General features: G+C 48.7%; 1 long non-coding RNA gene across 2 annotated transcripts in view; it reads left to right on the top strand.

Moving 5' to 3' along the window:
• Positions 1-14,402, top strand: part of LOC137415996 (uncharacterized) — a 55,796-nt gene extending 41,394 nt beyond the window's left edge. The window contains exons 3-4 of one of the 2 annotated variants that reach the window (XR_013624533.1): positions 12,454-12,674; positions 13,395-14,402. This is a non-coding gene — a long non-coding RNA (uncharacterized LOC137415996). The remainder of the gene's footprint in view (positions 1-12,453; positions 12,675-13,394) is intronic. The other variant, XR_010982179.2, reaches the window with a different exon arrangement.
• The last annotated feature ends 6,664 nt before the right edge of the window (positions 14,403-21,066 follow it).

The raw sequence follows: 21,066 nt of genomic DNA on the forward strand, positions 1-21,066 counted from the left end.
AAATATATCTCTGCATTTTCCCGCGTGTGTGGATTGTTCTCAATTATTGCTGACACCGAGTCTAAAAGTAAAACCATCGATAAAAATGAAATCATATGGTGAGTTAGATTGGAGATAAAGGCGTGAGAGAGACTCAATGGCCTTGAAGTTACAGGCCTTTGAGAATTCATTTCGTTCTATAAACGGCAACTTTCATCGGATTTTCTTCCCGTTTTTTTTCAACCGAGTCTAAAACTATGTTAGCGACTGTGAAAAATGAAATAATTTATCGAATTTGATTTGAAATAAAACTGGGGGAGAGCAAGACACCACGGGCCTACAAAACAGGACTCAAAGCTATGCGAGTTAATAAAATGGTGGATATTTGTTTATAGCCACTCCCAGAATGGGTGGAGCTATGGGTGGAGCTACTCTGCAAACCGAGTAAGCCACACCCCGGACAGACACCCAACAGATAGACAGACAGACAGACAGAATCATCTACGGCTATTATAATATAGATATATATATTGTTGCGGATCTCCTGAAGCCCGTTCCCGTAACAAAGGGGGGATTAAACCCCTTTTCCCCCCCCCTGGGTCTTCGTCTCCACGAGGCTGAATCACCACTTCCGGAGCAAGCATGAAAAAGGGTATCAGGTCAACGTCGCACATACCTTTAACCCACGCTACCACGAGAGCGGGGACCGAACCTCGCACAAGCGACGCTTAATCGAATATGCCTGAGCGGTATGCGTATCAAGTGACTCGTGCCGTTACTTTTATGGAACCCGATTCGAGCGGTTCTAGTCGTACCATGAGAGGCCAATCAATGGAAGGGACGGGAACGGTCAAATAAGAGGAATAACACAATTTATTTACAACGTACAATAATCAGGATGAAGGAAAGGGGACAAAGAGCAGAAGCTTAACCAATTTAACTTAAGCCCAGACACAGGGCCCACTCACGCACACGGAGACAAGAAGAGAAGAAGTTCGCGCGCCAAACGCGCTTTGCCGTCGGTCGCTCCGGGGCAGCTCGCCCGGCGTGGCTCTCTGGCGGTCACGGCACGTATGCAGGAGAAGGCAGGCAGGAGGAGATCGTGCGTCTGTGGCCCGGCACGGGTCGTCTTCTCGAGCACGCGATTAATACAGCGCAGAGCGCAGGGCACGGGGCACGGGGCACGTTCGTGTACAATCTCGATAACAGGCAATGCAATTGACTCGTTCTCTTGCACGTTCTCTCTCTCTGACTCAATCAATGCCTCAACCCGAACTCCAACTCACTCTCACAGGGGCTCCGACTCAACTCTGACTCTGACTCTGACTCAAACTCAGGCGAACGCCGAACTCTCAACTACAACTGAGGTTGTTTTATGGGGTTTTATGGCTTTATGGCTATAAAAAATGCTTACGGAGCAGGGTTTTATGGCTCTGCCCCGGCCCTACTTGAATGTTCCAAACTCCACCTCCCGTTTCCGTGGTTCCCACTCCCCTCGAGCTCTGATTGGCAGCTCGTGCTTACCGGCCACTCCCTTCTGCAGTGCCTCCCTTCGGCCTCGCCAGACTTGTTCAGGCCTGACACGTGGCATGCTACCGCCAAAAGACTGCCCTACTCACGGGCCTGCTCAATGCAAAACTAACACAGGAAAGGACTACGCTTACATTCACTGAGAAATAACTGAACTATCGCGAGGCTTCATGTTGTGGTGCGTCTACCTACGAGGGGGATTATCCTTTATTCCAAAACCACAACACTACACCCCTCTCTCCCCAGACTCGGCCCGAGTCGATCCCAACAATGGAACGACCGGTAGAGCCTGACATGCAAAATTAACCTTACTTTTAAATGTGACACATAGGTGTGGTTCCCCCTAGCATTTACTCTGACCCATGTGTGCGACAGTTTTAGCACTAGATATGTCCCTCCCATTGTGTTGGGCAGCTATCTAACAGTTTCACGCCCACAACTACCCGAAAATTTCCGGAATTTTCAAACTAAACACATCGCCGGTGGGCACATTCTTATATTTACAAGCACGTATATTTACAATTCTATGACCCAGAATCTGTTCTTTTTGGAAGAGAAGATTGGAGGGGAGAGAAACACAACAAAACACTCTCATAAATGGCACTTGCTGCTTGCATCTTGCTTCTTGCTTCTTCCGTGTGCGTCTATCAAACCAGCTGGCCCCCTGACCGCAATACAGGCCATTTGAAGCATCAGGGCCATCTAAACTTGCAGAACTTCGTTATCCCTAGCACACAATAATAAAATGCACAAAAATGCTTCTTTTTTTTTCTTTTTTTTTTCATCGCCACGTAGGGCCGTTCTCACGTGGTCCAACTGTGTGGCATCAATGCCACTCAACCAAGTGGTCCGAAGTGCAAGATGATTTTGCAGCAAGATGCTGCACAGCAAAGGTGCAAGGCCACAAGGCTTGTGGTCCATGAGTGTAACAATATGCAGCAAAAGGTGGTTTGGCAGCAAAGTGCTGCACAGGTCAGCTGCACAGTTGCAACAAGGGTGCAGCAAAAGGATTGGCATAAATGTGCTGCACAGTTCAGCTGCACAGGTGCGACAATGACATGGCAGCAATGTGCAGAAGGGATGCTGCACAGGTCGATGGCGCTGCACAGTTCGGCCACCATAATGGTCCTGGGGCAGGGGGAGAGACAAGGCACAACAAGCAAGGGGAAAAGACGCAATGGCACACAGAAAAACAAGGTGGTGCGGCGCGAGGGACGTGGAAGAGCGAGCAGAGCAGACTTGTCCCTAACCGTCTGTACCCCCCACCGTTGGCTACCCTACCCTAGCCCCCCTTGTATTTACAATCCATCACTACGTCTTGTCTCCCATATCCCCCTCTAACTCCAAATTCGTCACCCAATCCCTCCCAGGAAGGAAGGGATGGAACAAACACAATGTCTCATTACGTCCTGACGCATCTTACTTTCCAATCGTTCACAGAGCCTTGGTGTGGAGCTCATCCTCCTCGGTGACTGGCTGTGGATGGTGCGAAGGGATTTCTTTCATCCTAACTACACTACTGACATTTACTTTTAACCTACCTGGGGTCGTACCCTGCCAATCGGCCTCTTTAAACGATGTGGTTCTAAGAACCCGAATTCCCATTGCCCACACTGTGGTGCCCTCTGAATTTGGGTCTCACCCCCAACAAATTTTCAATCTGTGCCCTCGCACAATTTCGGGGCTGGGTCATGTGACTCCACTAGCAGGTCTACCTACCTGCGCACCTCCGCCACTGAAGCCGCCACCCGAGCTTACCTGCTCCTCGCGACTACCTAACTGGGGAAGGCCCTCCCTGGCACTTATACCCCCTCTGTGCCCACCTTGGTATCGGGCAACCCGGGTCCTCTGATGGGATCCTCGGGCCCAACTCACTAATACAAATAACAGGTTCCCAGAGCTTACCTGCGGCCTCACCTGGCCGCCAAACTACCAGTGGCGGAGTGCCCCAATAACCATACGCACTAAGTAAGCCACACGCCCAGCCATTCCACAGACTCACGCACCCTACAAAGCACTACTTTCCACTACCCGCACCATAGGTGTCAATATCCATACAATTTACCTATGCCCTTTACCTGGCTTTACACAACCCCCCCCCCCCCCCGGCTTTCACGAATGGGTTCCACTCCCCCCATTCACTCCTTCGCACAATGCATTCCACAACTTTTATTCCACACCAAGCATTCCACACCTCTTATCTCGCACACCATATATCTTGCACACACCTTTTGTTCTCACTCCAAATGTCTTGCACACCATTTTTCTCACACACCTCAACACAATTCCTTTTACACTTCAACACAATTCCTCAAACACACACAGCATCATCTACCTAACTGATTTCCCCTAAAACTTGTGCTTCCCCGTCGTCCCTTTACACTATGCACTCCCTTTTCTTTATCAACCACCTAAGCTACCTATGTCCCCACTACAGTACAGGTGTCACTACTTAATTATTATGTCCCTAAGGTCTTCTAGTTCCCTAACATTATCCTAGCCCTCCCTCGGCTAGCTTCGGTGCCCCATGAAGGTAACCATTGCTGGCACCTCCATGGGCCTATCACTGCCATCCCCCTAAACAAATGCTCCTGGGCCCCCCTATGTGAGGAATGGTGAAACTACCATTTGGACGTGGGGTACACTACTCTTCACAGTCCTCTACACTCTGAGCCTCTGCAAGTGGATGTACATTGTCACGGCCCGGCCTCGATGGGCCGAGCGATCCATCCGGGTGGTTGGTCGCCTGTATGTGGTGTCCGTCCGGCATTTTCGATCCAGGGGGGGAGGGATGGATGGGCCGAGGTGCAGGGCTCCATCCCTGCGCGAGGCCTCGTGGTCCCACGCACGGGCACCCAACCGGTCACGGTCGGAGCATCGCACCCGAAAGGGTGCGCGGCTCCGAAAACTCCGACCTCCCCTTGAACCTCGCCGATCGGCCTTGCCGCCACGGCACGGCACCAACCACACAGTGCGGTGGCCAGTACGAATCGTGCATGCCGGTCCTTGTGAGACCGACACAGCACGGATTCCCTACGGTCCCTGCAGCACACAACTCACCGGGGGCTCACATACGCTACCAGTCCCACTACACGCTACCCCGGTCGGTGTCGATGCTTGAGCCGCGTCCTCACACCTCGCGACCCACTCCGCACTCGCACACCCTGGCGCCCACGTGCCTTCCACACACTCCGTTACACACTCTTCCTGCTCACAGTTCGGTGTGCATTCTCCCTCCTACTCTGTAACACACTCGGCCATCGCACACTCTTTGTCCACACCCCCAGGTGCGCACTCTCCCGTTACACACTCTGTAACACACTCGGCCATCGCACACTCTTTATCCACCCCCCCTGGAGCACACTCCCATTCACGCTCCGGCGCACACTCTCTCTCGTACTTCATAACACACTCTCTCATACACTGCACAATGGGCCTTCGGCGAACGCCTGGGTCTCGCCTCTGTCCCAAGCGCGCCGAACACCCGCTCGCGCCAAACACATTCGCGCCATTTTCGCTACTCACCGCAGGGCCCGCCTTCTCCGCCAGCACCTGCAAACTTTTTATTTTGTCAGCAAGCCCGGCATCACGGTGCAAATACAGACTATGTTCACACTCCATTTCTTCCTTCTCCCATGATTTATTCCCTGGCTCTCCCGTCTCTTCGGCCCCAATTATTTCTTTTTCTACCCGGGTTGTCTCCTCCAACTCAACGATCGTCGGCGCCCATAAAATTTCTTTTTCGAACTCAGCCTTCGCCGGCGCCCCCAAAATTTTATTTTCCAATTTGCGATCACCGGCCCCTCTACACCCCGCGTCGCTACTCCCATGGCCCCAGTCAACTTGGCTGTCCTTCGCTCAAGCTCGCTCCCCACGCGTTCTCCACACCATGTCACCTCATCGCGTACCACTGCTACTTCCTCGCTCAACCTGCGCCCAATGTCCTCCCCCATTGTGTCCCGGTTGCACCTGGATTTGCTTATTTCGGCGTCCATTTTTTCACTGATCTTTTTCATTACCCTTCTTGTTTTGTCCCCCTCTTCTTTCAGGCATGCTATGAATTGTGTCATGAATGATTGCACGTCCATAACCCCCACTTGCGCAGTGGACCCGGCCTCCGCCGCGATGTGCGAGGCGCCGCCATTTTCTTTGCCAACTGCCGCACCTACTTCAACTTCCTCCACTACCAACTGTCCCTGTTGGTCCTGGGTCATTAATTCTTCCTCTACTATCCCCACCGGCATTTGACCGTCTTGGCCAGCCATGGTACGAATTTAATTTGGTTTTTAAAACGAAATATCGTGCGCTCGTAATTTTGAGTGCATGAAGCGCACTCTAGGTCCAATTATCCCACTCCTAGACACCAATTTGTTGTGGCCAATTTGTACAAATTGGTGTCCAAAATTTTTTTCAGCGTTCAAATCCCACTCCTGACTACCAATTTGTTGCGGATCTCCCGAAGCCCGTTCCCGTTACAAAGGGGGGATTAAACCCCCTTTTCCCCCCCTGGGTCTTCGTGTCCATGAGGCCGAATCGCCACTTCCGGGGCAAGCGTGAAAAAGGGTATCGGGTCAACGTCGCACGTACCTTTAACCCTCGCTGCCACGAGAGCGGGGGCCGAACCTCGCACAAGCCACGCTTAATCGAGTACGCCCAAGCAGTATGCGTATCAAGTGACTCGTGCCGTTACTTTTATGGAACCAGATTCGAGCGGTTCTAGTCGTACCATGTGAGGTCAATCAATGGAAGGGACGGGAACGGTCAAATAAGAGGAATAACACAATTTATTTACAACGTACAATAATCAGGATGAAGGAAAGGGGACGCAGAGCAGAAGCTCAACCAATTTAACTTATACCCAGACACAGAGCCCACTCATGCACACGGGGAGCAGAAGAGAAGAAGTTCGCATGCCAAACGCGCTTTGCCGTCGGTCGCTCCGGGGCAGCTCGCCCGGCGTGGCTCTCTGGCGGTCACGGCACGTATGCAGGAGAAGGCAAGCAGGAGGAGATCGCGCGTCTGTGGCCCGGCATGGGTGGTCTTCTTGAGCACGCGATTAATACAGCGCAGAGCGCATGGCACGGTGCACGGGGCAAGTTCGTGTACAATCTCGATAACCGGCAATGCAATTGACTTGTTCTCTTGCGCGTTCTCTCTCTCTGACTCAATCAATGCCTCAACCCGAACTCCAACTCACTCTCACAGGGGCTCCGTCTCAACTCTGACTCCGACTCAAACTCAGGCGAACTCCGAACTCTCAACTCCAACTGAGGTGGGGGGCTCGGAGCAGGGTTTTATGGCTCCGCCCCGGCCCTAGTCGAATGTTCCAAAATCCACCTCCCATTGCCGTGGTTAGCCACTCCCCTCGAGCTCTGATTGGCGGCTCATGCTTACCGGCCACTCCCTCCTGCAGTGCCTCCCTTCGGCCTCGCCAGACTTGTTCAGGCCTGACACGTGGCATGCTTGCACCAAAAGACCGCCCTAATCACGGGCCTGCTCAACGCAAAACTAACACAGGAAAGGACTACGCTTACATTCACTAAGAAATAACTGAACTATCGCGTGGCTTCATGTTGTGATGCGTCTACCTACGAGGGGGATTATCCTTTATTCCAAAACCACAACAATATATATATATACTGTATATACAGTCACGCGAAAAAGTAAGTACACCCCATGTAAAGTTTTGACTTTTTCAACATATTTCAACATACAGCTATTTGATCTTCATTTCAACAATATTGAGAGATAACGGTGATATAATCTATCTATAATTCCAGTAATCTCTGTTTGTACGTTTGTCTGTGACCGCTGTTTCTCGACAACCACGGGTCCGATATACTTTTAACTTGCCAGGTATATTGCTGGGGACCCGAGGATGTGCCTTTTCAAGGTTTCATATTAATCGGACAATTACTTACCGAGCTATGTCCAAAAAACGATTCAACCAATCAGAGAGCAGCGAACTATCGCGTGTGCCGAACGTGGCGGACACACTCTGCCTCGGATGGCACATTTGAGAGCGTATTCATTTATTTCACGTTTGCAAACTATGTTGCCGCTATGTTGGCGTTAAACTATGTTTTAAAACTAATAAAAACCATTTCATCTAAATAGAGGGGGGGGGGGGGGGGGGGGATTGTCACTGTACTCGCAAGCCGTTCGCCGTTCGCTTTGGCGTTGCGAATGGACCAACACATTTCATGGACGAAACCATTTCATGTAAAGCGTTCGCCGTTCGCTTTGGCGTTGCGAATGGACCAAAACATTTCATGAACCAAACCATTTCATGTAAATAGAGGGGGGGATATAATTTTAGATATAGATATAGTACGGGCATGCCCTAGTATAACAAATATCATGAAACATTTACATTTTGTTGTCCAGTGTATAATTTAAATAAACATAAATGCAAATTTCGCATGTGGAAAAAGTAAGTACACCCCTACATTTATCACGACTTCAAATACCTAAAATTAGAATCAGGTGAACCAGCTCAGGTGCAAATGATTAGAACATCGTCGGAGAGGATCTTGGAGGAACCTGTCTTATTTAAACCTCAGACATTTAGTTTGGTTTGCTCTTTGTTATTGAAGTGTGCGGCGTCACCATGCCTAGATCAAAAGAGCTCTCTGAGGCCTTCAGAAGGAAGGTTGTAGATGCCTACGAGTCTGGGAAGGGATTTAAAAAGATCTCCAAACAATTTGAAATCAATCATTCGACTGTCCGGAAGAATATCTACAAGTGGAGAAGATTCCAAACAACTGCCAAACTTGTTCAGGCCAGGCCACCCCAGCAAGTTCAGCCCAAGAGCAGACCGCAAGATGCTGAATGAAGTCTCTAAGAACCCCAGAATGACATCATGCGACCTACAGGTAGCTCTTGCCACTGTTGATGTCAAAGTGCACGAGTCTACCATTAGAAAGAGGGTGCAAAAATTTGATCTACATGGGAGGTGTGCCAGGAAGAAACCTTTGCTGTCCAGAAAGAACATCAGGGCAAGACTAAAGTTTGCCAATGAACACCTTGGCAAAGACAAGCACTTCTGGAACAATGTGCTCTGGACAGATGGGTCAAAGGTAGAGGTATTTGGCCACAGTACCAGAAGACATGTTTGGCGAAAACCAAAGAGCATTTGACCACAAGAACCTGATACCAACTGTAAAGCATGGTGGTGGAAATATTATGGTTTGGGGCAGCTTTGCTGCATCAGGGCCTGGGCAGCTCACCATCATAGAATCCACTATGAATTCTTCATTGTACCAGAGGGTGCTTGAGGATAATGTGAGGCCATCTGTCGGAAAGAAAAGCTCAACCGAAGGTGGACCTTGCAACATGACACTGACCCTAAACATGCCAGTAAATCCACCAAGGAATGGCTGAAAAGAAAGAAATGGAGGGTTCTGGAATAGCCAAGTCAAAGCCCGGATCTAAATTCCATCGAGATGTTGTGGGGGGATTTGAAACGAGCTGTGCATGCAAGAAACCCCTCAAACACCGCACAGCTGAAAGAATTCTGCATGGAGGAGTGGGCAAAAATTTCTCCCAGTCGATGTCAGAGACTGGTAGACAGTTATAAGAAACGCCTACTTGAGGTTGTTTCTGCCAAAGAGGGCAATACCACCTATTAGAGCCAAGGGTGTACTTACTTTTTCCACATGCGAAATTTGCATTTTTGTTTATTTAAATAATACAATGGACTACAAAATGTAAATGTTTCATGATATTTGTTATATTATATCACCTTTATCTATCAATATTGTTGAAATGAAGATCAAATAGCTGTATGTTGAAATATGTTGAAAAAGTCAAAACTTTACATGGGGTGTACTTACTTTTTCACGTGACTGTATGTATATATATATATATATATATATATATATATATATAGATATATATATATATCTATATCTATATATATATATATATATATATATATCTATATATATATATCTATATATATATATATATATATATATATATATATATATATATATATATATATATATATATATATATATATACATACTTGGCATTTAATATGGAATATATTTTTTTTCTTGACTTGGGTTTACTTTCTGAACTCAGTATATCAATCTGGTGAGTTTATTTTACCCTTCGGTGATGTCTTTGTTGAAAGAACAATGTCACTGATTGCCTTTCGCAGCAAGAAGTCAATAAAGGATTATATCACAGGTGGTGTGACAAAATGTAAGGACAGGTACATTTGACGATTGGCTTCACAATCGGGTATATCAGGGTTGTTGTGTTCTGTATTAGTGGAAAACAACTGCTGCACTTCTACAAAAGCTATTGCCGCTTCCTCTGGAGATGGTCCGTCAACTTGACAATGCTGTTTGTCATGGAGTGGTGGCTTTACGATATTCTGGCATGAAACAGCGTGCTATTGCTCGGCAGTATGGCATCACTCAAGGTCAGGTGTCAAATATCCTGAAACGAAATGCTCAGAGGGGTGTCCCTACTCCAGAGGGGTGTCAGAGGGGTGGCCAGGACGTCCACGCAGAACCACAAGGAGAGATGATCGCCAGCTGTTCGTCTGCAATGGCCGTACCAAGTCAGCTAATCGGCTTAGGGCTGAGTGGCAGCAACTGACAAATGTGCCTGTATCCAAAAGGCTAGTCAACCAACGACTGGTTCAAGCAGGCTATCATTCCAGGCGTCCCCTGAGAAAGCCACACCTGACCAGACAACAGAGCCAGCGCCGATTGCAGTGGGCCAGAGAGCACCGTCAATGGCAGCCAGGACACTGCAATCACGTGACCTTCAGTGACGAGTCTAGACTTCTGGTCTATCGTCAAGATGGCCGCGTCCGAGTGCGCAGACAAGTGCATGAAGCCCACAACGAAGATTATATAGTGCCAAGAGTCCAAGCTGGAGGTGGTGGGGTGACCGGTTGGGCTGCTTTTCATGCAGGGGGCAAAACTGACCCTAGTTGTTCTGAATGGAAACCTAAACCAGTTCAAGTACAGGGTCATTCTGGAAGAAACATTGCTTCCATTTGCTCGTGCAGCCTTTCGAGGAAACTTTGTCTTCCAAGATAACAATGCACGGCCTCATCGTGCTCGCATGATCCAACACTTTCTTGCTGACCGTGGTGTAGAGCATATGGAGTGGCCTGCCATGTCTCCGGATATGAATCCGATGGAGAACTTGTGGGCAGAATTAACGCGTCAAATCGACAACTTGGACCAGCAGCCGACCTCTGTGCATGAATTGCAGCAGACTATTGTCACTGCATGGCAAGCAATTCCTGTCCAAACCTTGGCAAACTCGTGAACAGCATGCCTCGACGTGTACCTGCTCTCCTGAATGCTCGTGGGGGTTACACGAAGTACTGAACTGTAATTTTACTGTCCGTAATCCCAGTCATAATTTAGCTTTTGTTTTTTGTTGAATTTTTTTTTGGCTAATGTGCAAAATAAAGAGATACTTCTGGAAAACGTACAGAAGTTTAACACAGTACTGTCCATGAATTGAGTTCGATATCAGTTTACATCACTTTCAAGGATCAATTTATTTGCTTCGAAATGTCAAATGTGTTTTTTGTTTCTTTTAAAGGTCACATTAACAAAATCTAGAATAATTTCAACATAATTCCACTGAACTTTTGGTTCTAAGTCATCTTGAAAAGTAAGTTCACCCCCACAAAAAAAATATTCCATATTAAATGCCAAGTCTGTATATATAAAACTAGAGTCCCTGTATAAAGAGAGTTGCGCCATGCGCTGACCCGAGATTTCTGGTCACGTGATTTCGTGGCGCCATTTTGTGTCTAACTTCACCGTGCGTGAACGTCAGCTTGGTACGGGAATGTTGTTTATTGCCAAACAAAATGACTGGTTGTTCTGCTTTTGGTTGTTCAAACCAATCTGGGAAATATAAGATGTATAGATTTCCAAGTGATAAAGTCAGAAGACAAATTTGGGAAGCGAAATTCAGACGAAAGAGCTGGAAAGTGATCGACTCCTCGAGACTCTGCCAGGTAGGCCCACGCCGCTTGATGATCGATGTTCAAAAGCAATTCTATCTGCTCGGTTTTTTTTTGGTTGTCTGTCCGTTGAAAACCCTTTTAAAGGGAAGTGATTTGTGTTTGTTTATAATCTTCAAGGAGCTGACCAAAAATGCATTTCCGTGGGACGAACCCTGCTCAATTTTTTTCGGGTAGTCCTAGCGGACCGCATATTGTCATTGATTGATGAAATGTCCCGGTACAGTGACATTGCCTGGTCTGCGGTTGGGTAGTCTGCGGGCAATGTCACTGTACTTTTTCAGAGGGAATTAATTTTGATTTTATAGGGGTGGGAAACCCATGGTCCGTTTTGTTTTCAGTTGTCTGTCCGTCCATTCAAAACTTATTCCGAGGCAAGTTATTTTTTTGGTTTAAAATCTTTAGCCTAATCGGCAATCATAAAAGCAATTTTAGGGGGGGACCTGCTCAATTTTTTTGCGGGTTGTGCAGCCATCCATACGTCCAAAATTTGACGAGTTATTGTTTGCTTTGTACAGTGCTCATGCGTCTTGTGGCATATTTGCTCAAATATTTCCCACCCCGGGATTTATGGCCAAATTGTAGTGATGGAAGATTTTGCACATTGGACAATCCCTATATATTTAACCTGGTGACAGCTATCGTTCCCAAAACATACAATATTTCTAGGTGATTAATGCAGTAAAACAGGTGTATTTGTGTACCCACATTTAAAACTGGCTCAACTTTCAAAAGCTGTTATCCCTGTTTGATATCAATATACATGTGGTCGATAGAGCTAGCGATTTGTCTGGCCATCTTCCGGAAGATTGTCCATGTGATTTTCTGTTGTGGAAGTACTAGTACATGACAGCTCATTAAAATTAAACTGTGTTGTGTTAGAATAAAAATTTCAATAAATAAATACATCAAGGACACTCATTGTATGATTGCAGGAACATTTCGATGTGAATCAGTTTGAGAGGGGGCGAGCTGATGACAAAAAGAGGTTGAAGTGCTCTGCAGTTCCAACAATATTTAGCTACCGGAAACCCGTGAAGCTGCGCAACTCCCCCAAGAAGCGTGGACCGTCCAGAACTGAGACTACATCTACCAAACTTGTCCGACCACACCTACTCCACTCATGAACGTATTGACTCCTCAAATGAATCTCAATGTAAGAATTGTGTTTTTTTTTTTTTTTTTTTTTTTTGTATACTGAATCGAGGCTCGTGAAAGAGCTGACATTTACTTCACAAACAAATCAACCAGACAAACAAAATATATAAAAAGAGGGAGCGGAAGACAAGAGAATGGGAAGCACACAAACACTTGAGAGCACACAACATTTGAGAGCAGGGAGATGTGTGGGAGGGAGAGGGCTCGGGGGGAGGAGGCGTGGGAAGGGGTGGAGGGGGTGGGGGGTGGGAGAAGTATAAAACACAAGGACACCAAGGACTTCCAGGTCAGAAGTTGGTATTTCAAAAAGTGGAATTGGGGTGAAATTATCGGGGATAGAAAAGATCAAGGTTTTGGATGGGGGAAGATAAGAGATGGTGGTGAACAGCTGTTTTAAAGACCTGGAGGGTGGAGTGGGATTGAAGAGAGTGAGGGAGTTTGTTCCAGAGGCGGGAGAAAAGAGGAATGAAGGAGCGAAGGTGAGCAGAGAGTCTTGATTTTGGCAGTTTAACCATAAGAGGGTTGCAGGCAGATCTTGTGCGACCTGTAGGAATATTTGCGGGACAGAGCCCAGAGAGAGCTGGGGGGGCAAGGCCAGAGAGGAGTCGGTAGAAGACGGAAAGACCACCAACCTGCCTGCGGTGAGTGAGTGAAAGGCCCTTGGAGTTAGCTTCATCGCAGGAGATTCCAATGATTCTGAATGCTTTGCTTTCAACAGCGTGAAGACGAGCTAGGTGTGAGGCAGGAGCACCAGCCCAGAGGGGAGAGCAGTATTCCATTGAGCTGCGGATGAAAGCCTTGTACGTGGTGAGGAGCTCAGGTGTGCCAAGGAAGGGCTTCGCACGACGGAGGATGCCCAGTCGGCGACTGGCTTTGGAGGCCAGATTTGAAATGTGGTTTTCCCAGGAAAGAATTGTTTTTAATTATTACAAAATCATGGCACGACATGTTCAATCAATGACATATTTTAAACGATTACAAAATGACAGGCATGTGCTTGTCTATATTTGTATAGCTCTTTGAACTCTAATTGTACGTTCAGATTATGATGACTATCTTCCTGTTGCCATTTTCTTTTTACATTATTCTAAATATTTTGCAAAATTAAATTGTAAAAAAATTGTGTTATATTTAACGTTAAGTATAAAATTATCTTTCCCGATTACAACATTTATCTACAGAATACTGAGCAATTGTACATACCAATTTTCCAGTTGGCCATTAATTGTATATGTGCTCTTTTGTAGCTGAGAGTGAACCTATGGACACTGATACACAAGAGGGCGAAGATACTAGTGATTCTATTGAAGAACGGCTGCTGAGATTGGAGGAGGAAAAAAAAACTGAACGATCAATTGAGGAATCCATCGCCAGCTATGAAACATATTAATCGATCAGGCAATATCCATCAGAGTTCTGGGCAAGGGTGTAGTAATAAATGAACGTTTCAATCTTATTAGATGCCGATGACGTTTTCCTTATGTCAGAGACAGAAGCTGACTTGCAGCTTGTTAAATCATTACAATGGAAATTGAATATAAATGTCGATAAAACTAAAGTTGTACACTATAGAAATATGGCAATACCACGTACAGAATTTGTTTTAAGTGTGTTAGACTATATGTCGGCTGGAAGTCCTACACCGGAATTGCTCTCGGCACCCTTTAAAAAATATTGGATATGCCCACACTCCTTTCTAAAAGTTATTAAAATTCAGAGAATGACAGCATTGGTTTGTCTTACTTATAATGTTAGCTCTTATATGCAGTGTTGGCTTGTAATATGCATTGCCATACCACTTTTAATATCACCACACAGCTCTTTTTCACGACAATAGCTGAGTTTTTGACAAAACAAATATCACGTGTATGTAATAATAAGACGAAATATGTGTAGTAAATTTTTTTTTAGCAGGTTTAGAATATATCACCCCATATCGCGAATGTACATGTATATCTAATCCGACACACTTAGACACAAAATGGCGTCCAAATTTGAGTTGACACAACTCTCTATATACAGGGACTCTATATAAAACACAGTTTGTGTGTGTGTGTGTGTGCGTGTGTGTGTAATGTTACCGATAGACTCCGAAACGGACAGGCTCACGTGCTTGATATTTGGCATAGACATGGCCATTGAGCCTGGGATGAACATGGCTGAGACCATATTTGACGAGATCCATATTTTTTATTCATATTTACCTCAGCGCCTTTTAGCGAAGTACCCGCTAATCTCAGCCAGTGCGAGCAGCTCGCTGATTCGCTCAGAGCGATCACGTGATGTTCCATCCCGTCACACGTCACACGTTTGCACGTGATTTAGGGCGAAAAGCGATTGCGTTTTTTCACCTTTATGCGACCGTGTTTTGTGTCGATTTTGTGCGATATGAATTAAATTTTAATTCATATTTTGTGTTTACGAATTCGAATACGAAGGATTTCCCCTTTCCCCTTTCGATTTCGAATACGAATCGATTACGAGCTTGAGTCGAGAGGGCGAATGTACGGGTTGGGAATGTACGGGTCTCCGCTCCCCCACCCGGCAATGCCGGGTACGGGGTACTTCTGCTAGGATCACGTGATGTTCCAACTTTGCCGCCATAATCTCACAGTTATGCGTTCGCACGTAATTCAGTTTTTTTCACATTTCAGCGAGGAACATTGCCATTCACACCACATAGGTTTTTTTTCACTTTCATCTGATATTTGTGATTTATTTCAAACAAACTGTATTTCCCATCTACACGGCCATGTATTCCTATTAACGTTATGTAAAGTACATAAATTGTGTGGATTACATCATTTCTGGATGTGATCAATTGCCAGTAACCATCTATATCCCTCCCCTCCCTTTCCCTCCTCCCCTCCCTCCCCCTCCCTTTCCCCCCTCCCCCTCCCCCTACCCTTTCCCTCCACCCTACCCTCTCCCCTTCCCCCCTCCCCTTTCCCCTCCCCTCCCCCTCTCCTCCCCTCCCCCTCCCATTCCCCCATGCTCCTCCCTTTCCCCCTACCCCTTCCTTTCTGTCCTACCCCTTCCCCACCCCCCTCCCCTTCCCCACCCCCCTCCCCCTCCCCTCCCCCCTCCCACCTCCCCCCTCCCCCTCCCCTCCCCCCTCCCCCTCTCCACCCCCCTCGCCCTCCCCCTCCCCCTCCTCTCTCCCCCACCCTCCCACTCCTCTCCCCCTCCCATCCCTCCCCCTCCCCTCCCCTTCCCTCCCCCTCTCCCTCCCCCCACCCTCCCACTCCTCTCCCCCTCCCATCCCTCCCTCTCCTCCCCTCCCCTCCCCTCCCCCTCCACCCTCTCCTCCCCTCCGTTCCCCTCCCCCTCTCACCCTCCCCCCTCCTCCCCTCCCCCTGCCCCTCCCCCTCCCCTCCCCTCCCCCCTCCCCTTCCCTCCTCCCCCTCCCTCCCGCTCCCCTCCCTTTCCCCCCTCCCCCTACCCTTTCCCCTCCCTTCTCCCTCCACCCTACCCTTCCCCCCTCCCCTTTCCCCTCCTCTCCCCCTCCCCTCCCCTCCCCCTCCTTTCCCCCATGCCCCTCCCTTTCCCCCTACCCCTTCCTTTCTGCCCTACCCCTTCCCCATCCCCCTCCCCCTCCCTTTCCCCCATGCTCCTCCCTTTCCCCCCTCCCCCTCCCCTCGCCCTTCACCTCCCCCTCCCCCTCCACCTCCCCCACCCCCCTTGCCCTCCCCCTCCACCTCCCCTCCACCTCCCCCTCCTCCCTCCCCCCACCCTCCCACTCCTCTCCCCCTCCCATCCCTCCCCCTCCCCCTCCCCCCTCTCCTCCCCTTGAACTGTTGGGAGCGCATATAGTGCCGGTTCGTTTATTACATACGCAGCTGAGCCGCGAAGTAACCACCAGCCTAGCGTACCTTCCCCCCGATAATTGTCCGATCCGCGCCAATGACACGCGGGGAACGCCTGCGTCCTTCCATCTTCTTCACGGCGAGTCGGGGGCCCGGAGAACGAGCTGTGGACATCATCCCTGGACCATCAACCCCAACCTTCTACATCCCCGTGTGAGTGTGTCTGTGTGTGCAGGCCCGTTTGTCCAGGGATAAGTTAAGACTGTTTTTAAGTCTGCACTGTGTTTCTTCTTCTTCGCATCATTGTACAAATTGTTAATAAACCAATCTGTTCTTCCTTTCTTCTTAATCCGACGGTATTAGTGATTTCTTCCATTGGGTAAGCGTGGCACGATTCGGCACTGTTCAAATCGGGTTAGTTCCTGTTAACAGCTCGGATCACGGCTCGCTATCGCTCAGCGTTTCCACCTAAAACCGTGGTTCGGGCGGGGTTATTTCCTTGCTTCCTGGAGGCGCTGGTAATTAGGTAATAGGAATACTTCGGCCTACCACCCTATTCAGCGCTGACCGGAAGGAACGTAATAGCTCCGGATCACGTCGGCTAGTAAAAGACAAGGGGATTAATCCCCCCTTGGTAAGGGGAAAGGCCGGCGCTGAGATCCGCAACAATATATATATATCTCTCTCTCTATATATATATATATATATATATATATATTGTTACGGACGCGGTTGGATGTTATTTTTGACCGAGCGGTTGGTATGACCGCGAACCGAACAGTTATTCCCCGACTAGACCCGATTCCACCCAGACGTTGACCAAATCGCGCTATGCTAAATCAATGATGGAAAGGACACAACGACTGGGATAGATGAAACGACGCAAGGGTACAGTTCTCAAGACCTCCGGAGGAGGGTATAATTACAGTGGTGGAGAAAAGGGGGTAGATTACACGGCAGAGTGAGGTAAAAGACACAGAAGAGATGGGCACTTAATTACCGTCTTATCTTAACCCAGACAGACCACAGACAAACGAACAAGGCTGACTTACACAGGGATTGATGGCAGGAAGGGACAGGTAGTCGATAGCACAAGGTGCACCTTGGCTCGGGGACAGGATAAAGCACGGTCCAGTCAGAGATGCGGGGAGGCCTCACAGCGCTCGGAGGGTACGTCTTGCTTGCTCCAAGCTCAGCGCGCATCTGACGTCACCTCCTCTTCCTGCGCATGCTCAGCGGGGAGTGACACGCCCTCGGCTGGTTGGCTCCGCCCCCCTGGGGCCGGTCCGCCGCTTCCATTGGGTGCGGGGGTTACCGGGCTCCGCCCTTGACGAGGAGCTGACAGGGAGCCCCTATTTGGTAACCCCGTCGAGCACATGTTCGATGGCGGCTCGTTGGGAAGGCCTCATTGCCCTCCCAACACCCCCCTACCAACCAAGCCGGAGTGAGGACGCGCACTCCCTGTGCATGCCGCCGCCGTTGCCGTTGTTGTTGTTGTTGTTGTTGCTGAACCGTGAGGAAGAGCTGCGGGGAGGTATTGGGAGGTCCTAAACTTCCTAACGGTGCCATACAATCACATTCTGGTGCAACGAAGGGTCAGAATTAATGGAAACGAGTCCTTAACTGACATAGACTAAGAATAACTAGCAAGATGTCCTATAGTTGTCTTACATGAGATGCGGTGAACCTGGGCATGACATTTAATGGGGGAAATAGGGGGAGGTCGGGTCTACAGAGTGTTGTTTACAGAAAATGGGACTAGGGAATGGGGGATTGGGGATAGTTGGGAAGCATTGAGGAAATAGGGGAATATTTACAAGCGGATATGGATGGATGTAAATCCCATATCCGCAACACTGCACCCTTCTCTACCTTGGGGCGTCCCGACCCGATAAATTTTTACCAACTTTCGTGTGGCACTCAGATGTAGTTCCCTCTACTATTAACTCAACCCTGAGTGCGACAGTTTTACAGATATTCACAAATGAGTAAATATGTCCCCCTGCGACGTTGCACCCTTCTCCTAACAGAAACACACCCACAGGATAACCGAATCGCGGAATGGTCTTCAAACTATACATTGACGGTGGGGAGCATTATTTACTTTATTTACAAAACTAACCCAGGACCTGCGATTGTTCTTTCTGGGGGGAGACAGTCTGCTCTGCATCAATGCACCATTAAAGCACCCAAAAATGCACCAATACACACCCAAGCACCAATTGGTGCAGTCATCACTGTTCATCAATAAAATAAAACCAACAAACCCAAACCCTGCAGGTGGTCTCTTGCTCTTCGGCTCCCTCTGCTGGCTATTTACTTTCTTCCAGATGTTGTCATTTCCTTTCATTTTCTTACTGGCGGCCTATTTGAGCATAAAATGAAATGCACCCAACGTGTCCATTTTTATTTATTTATGGCCCACAGGGCCGACTAGTGTGGTTCACCTGTGGGGCATCGGTGCCCTGTGGCCAAGGTCCGCCAGCAAGATTTCGGGCCCTCATGGCCGGTTCCAGCAGAGGGCCATGCCCCAACCCATGGGGTCCATAAGTGGTGCTCGGCCACAGACATGTGGTCCATAATGTGGTGCATCGATGCAGACAGCTGGTTCTGAGAGTGCCGGGCGCACAATGGCCGACTCACGCACGCTCCCCTCGGCGCCCAATGGCGCACAGGTCATGTGGGAGACAAAAGAGACAAATGAGCGAGGGGTAAGGTCACAAGGGTACACATCAATAAGGCAATGCAAGGCGAAATGCGTACGGAGGGCGAAGTGAGAAAGCTCGTCCCTACCGTACGTCACCCCCCTGTCACCTACACTACCCTTGCCCTTACCCCATATGTACAAAATCTACACATTACCAATCCGTCGCTACTGTCACATCTCCCCATATTTCCTCTATACCAAATTCGTCACCACAATCCCTCTATCCAAAATTTGCCATCACCCAATTCATCATCAATCCTCATAAGGAGGAAGAGATGGAACAACAAAGCACAATGTCACACCCACGTCATGATGCGTCTCACAATCCAAACATTTGCACAGTAAAAAATAATCAAAACATGGCATGGTGTGTAGTACCTGTCACCTCAGGTGAGTGGATGCAGATGGTGCGAGGAGATCCTTCTTCCTAGCTATCCTCTAAATGACTTTAACACACTTTACACTACCCGGGGTCTTTCCCTGCCAATCCATTGGCCACTTACACTATGGGTTCTAAAAACCAATTCCCATTGACCAAACTGTGGTGCTTCTCAAGTGGGGTCTCACTCCCCCGATTCATCACTCGGTGCCCCCGCACAATTTTGGTGGCTGGGTCGTGTGACGCTCCTAGCTGGTCCGCCCACCTGCACACCTCCACCACTGTTGTTGCCTACCGAGCTCACCTGCTCCTCACCCTAACCTAACTAACTGGGGAAGGCCCTCTCGCACTCTCACCCCCTCAGTGCCCTCTCTGGCACGGGCTGCCCGATCCACACCCGGGATCCTCAGGCACCCACTGACACTAACGGCTCCCAGAGCCCACCTGCGCCTCACCTGGCCGACATCTAACAGTGGCGGAGTGCGGCGGAGTGCCCAACCATTCACACTCATACTAACAGGCCACACGACCAGCCAATTTCACCACACCAATGCACCCATCCACAATACCATTCTGCAACCGCACCACAAATGCCAATATCCAACCACAATTTACCTATACCTTCTAACTATTCTTTAAACTACCCTCCCCGGGTACTCGTGAAAAGGGGTCCACTCTTCCCCCATCCACACCTTCGCACCATGCACACCACTCCGTACCACTTACTCCAACTCTCTCCACACCACTCATTCCAATACTCCATGTATTCCACACACCTGTACTTGCACACCTGTGCTCTCATACTTGGTGCCGCCTGCACCCTTCTCTCCCCCAAGCGCATTCGCGCTGATCCACAACACTCACTACTCATACACTGCTCCACACACCTGTCCAGTTCTCACACAGCATCATCTCATCTAACTACTCCCCTCTGAAACTTGCGCTTCCCAGTCGTCCCTTTAAACTATTGCGCTCCCTCGTCATTATAATCCACTCTAACCTACCTGCGTCCCCACTACAGGTATTCTTGTCACTAACTAATCTTAACGTCACCTAATGTCATCTTGTAGGTCCCTACACACAATATCCTAACCCACCCGGGCTAGTTTTCACTGCCATCAACCCATAAAACTAGTGCTCCTTTGCCCCCCATCGCCGTGAGGGATGGTGGATTGCCCATCCCACTACATCGGGGAGGTCCCACTATCAATTTTGCTCGTCCAAATTCCAACCAATTCAAAAATTTTCCATTTACTGCCAATTCTACCCACTATTATAAATTTCGTATCAAATCACTACCATCATCATCACAGTCCGCTATATCCTAGCCTCGGTGCGTCATGACATCATTAAACTCGGTTCGTAAAGCCGAGCAATGAATTCGGGTGGTTTGGTCGCCTGCAGGTTGAATCCGTCCGGCTTTCGGTTCAAGGGAGGTGGTTTGGTTGGGCCGAGGTTCCACGCACCATTTCGGCGCGGCACCTTGCGGTCCCGGGCC

This window comes from Myxine glutinosa, chromosome 9 (genome assembly GCF_964187855.1).
Source record: "Myxine glutinosa chromosome 9, kmMyxGlut1.1, whole genome shotgun sequence".
NCBI classification, from domain to species: domain Eukaryota; kingdom Metazoa; phylum Chordata; class Myxini; order Myxiniformes; family Myxinidae; genus Myxine; species Myxine glutinosa.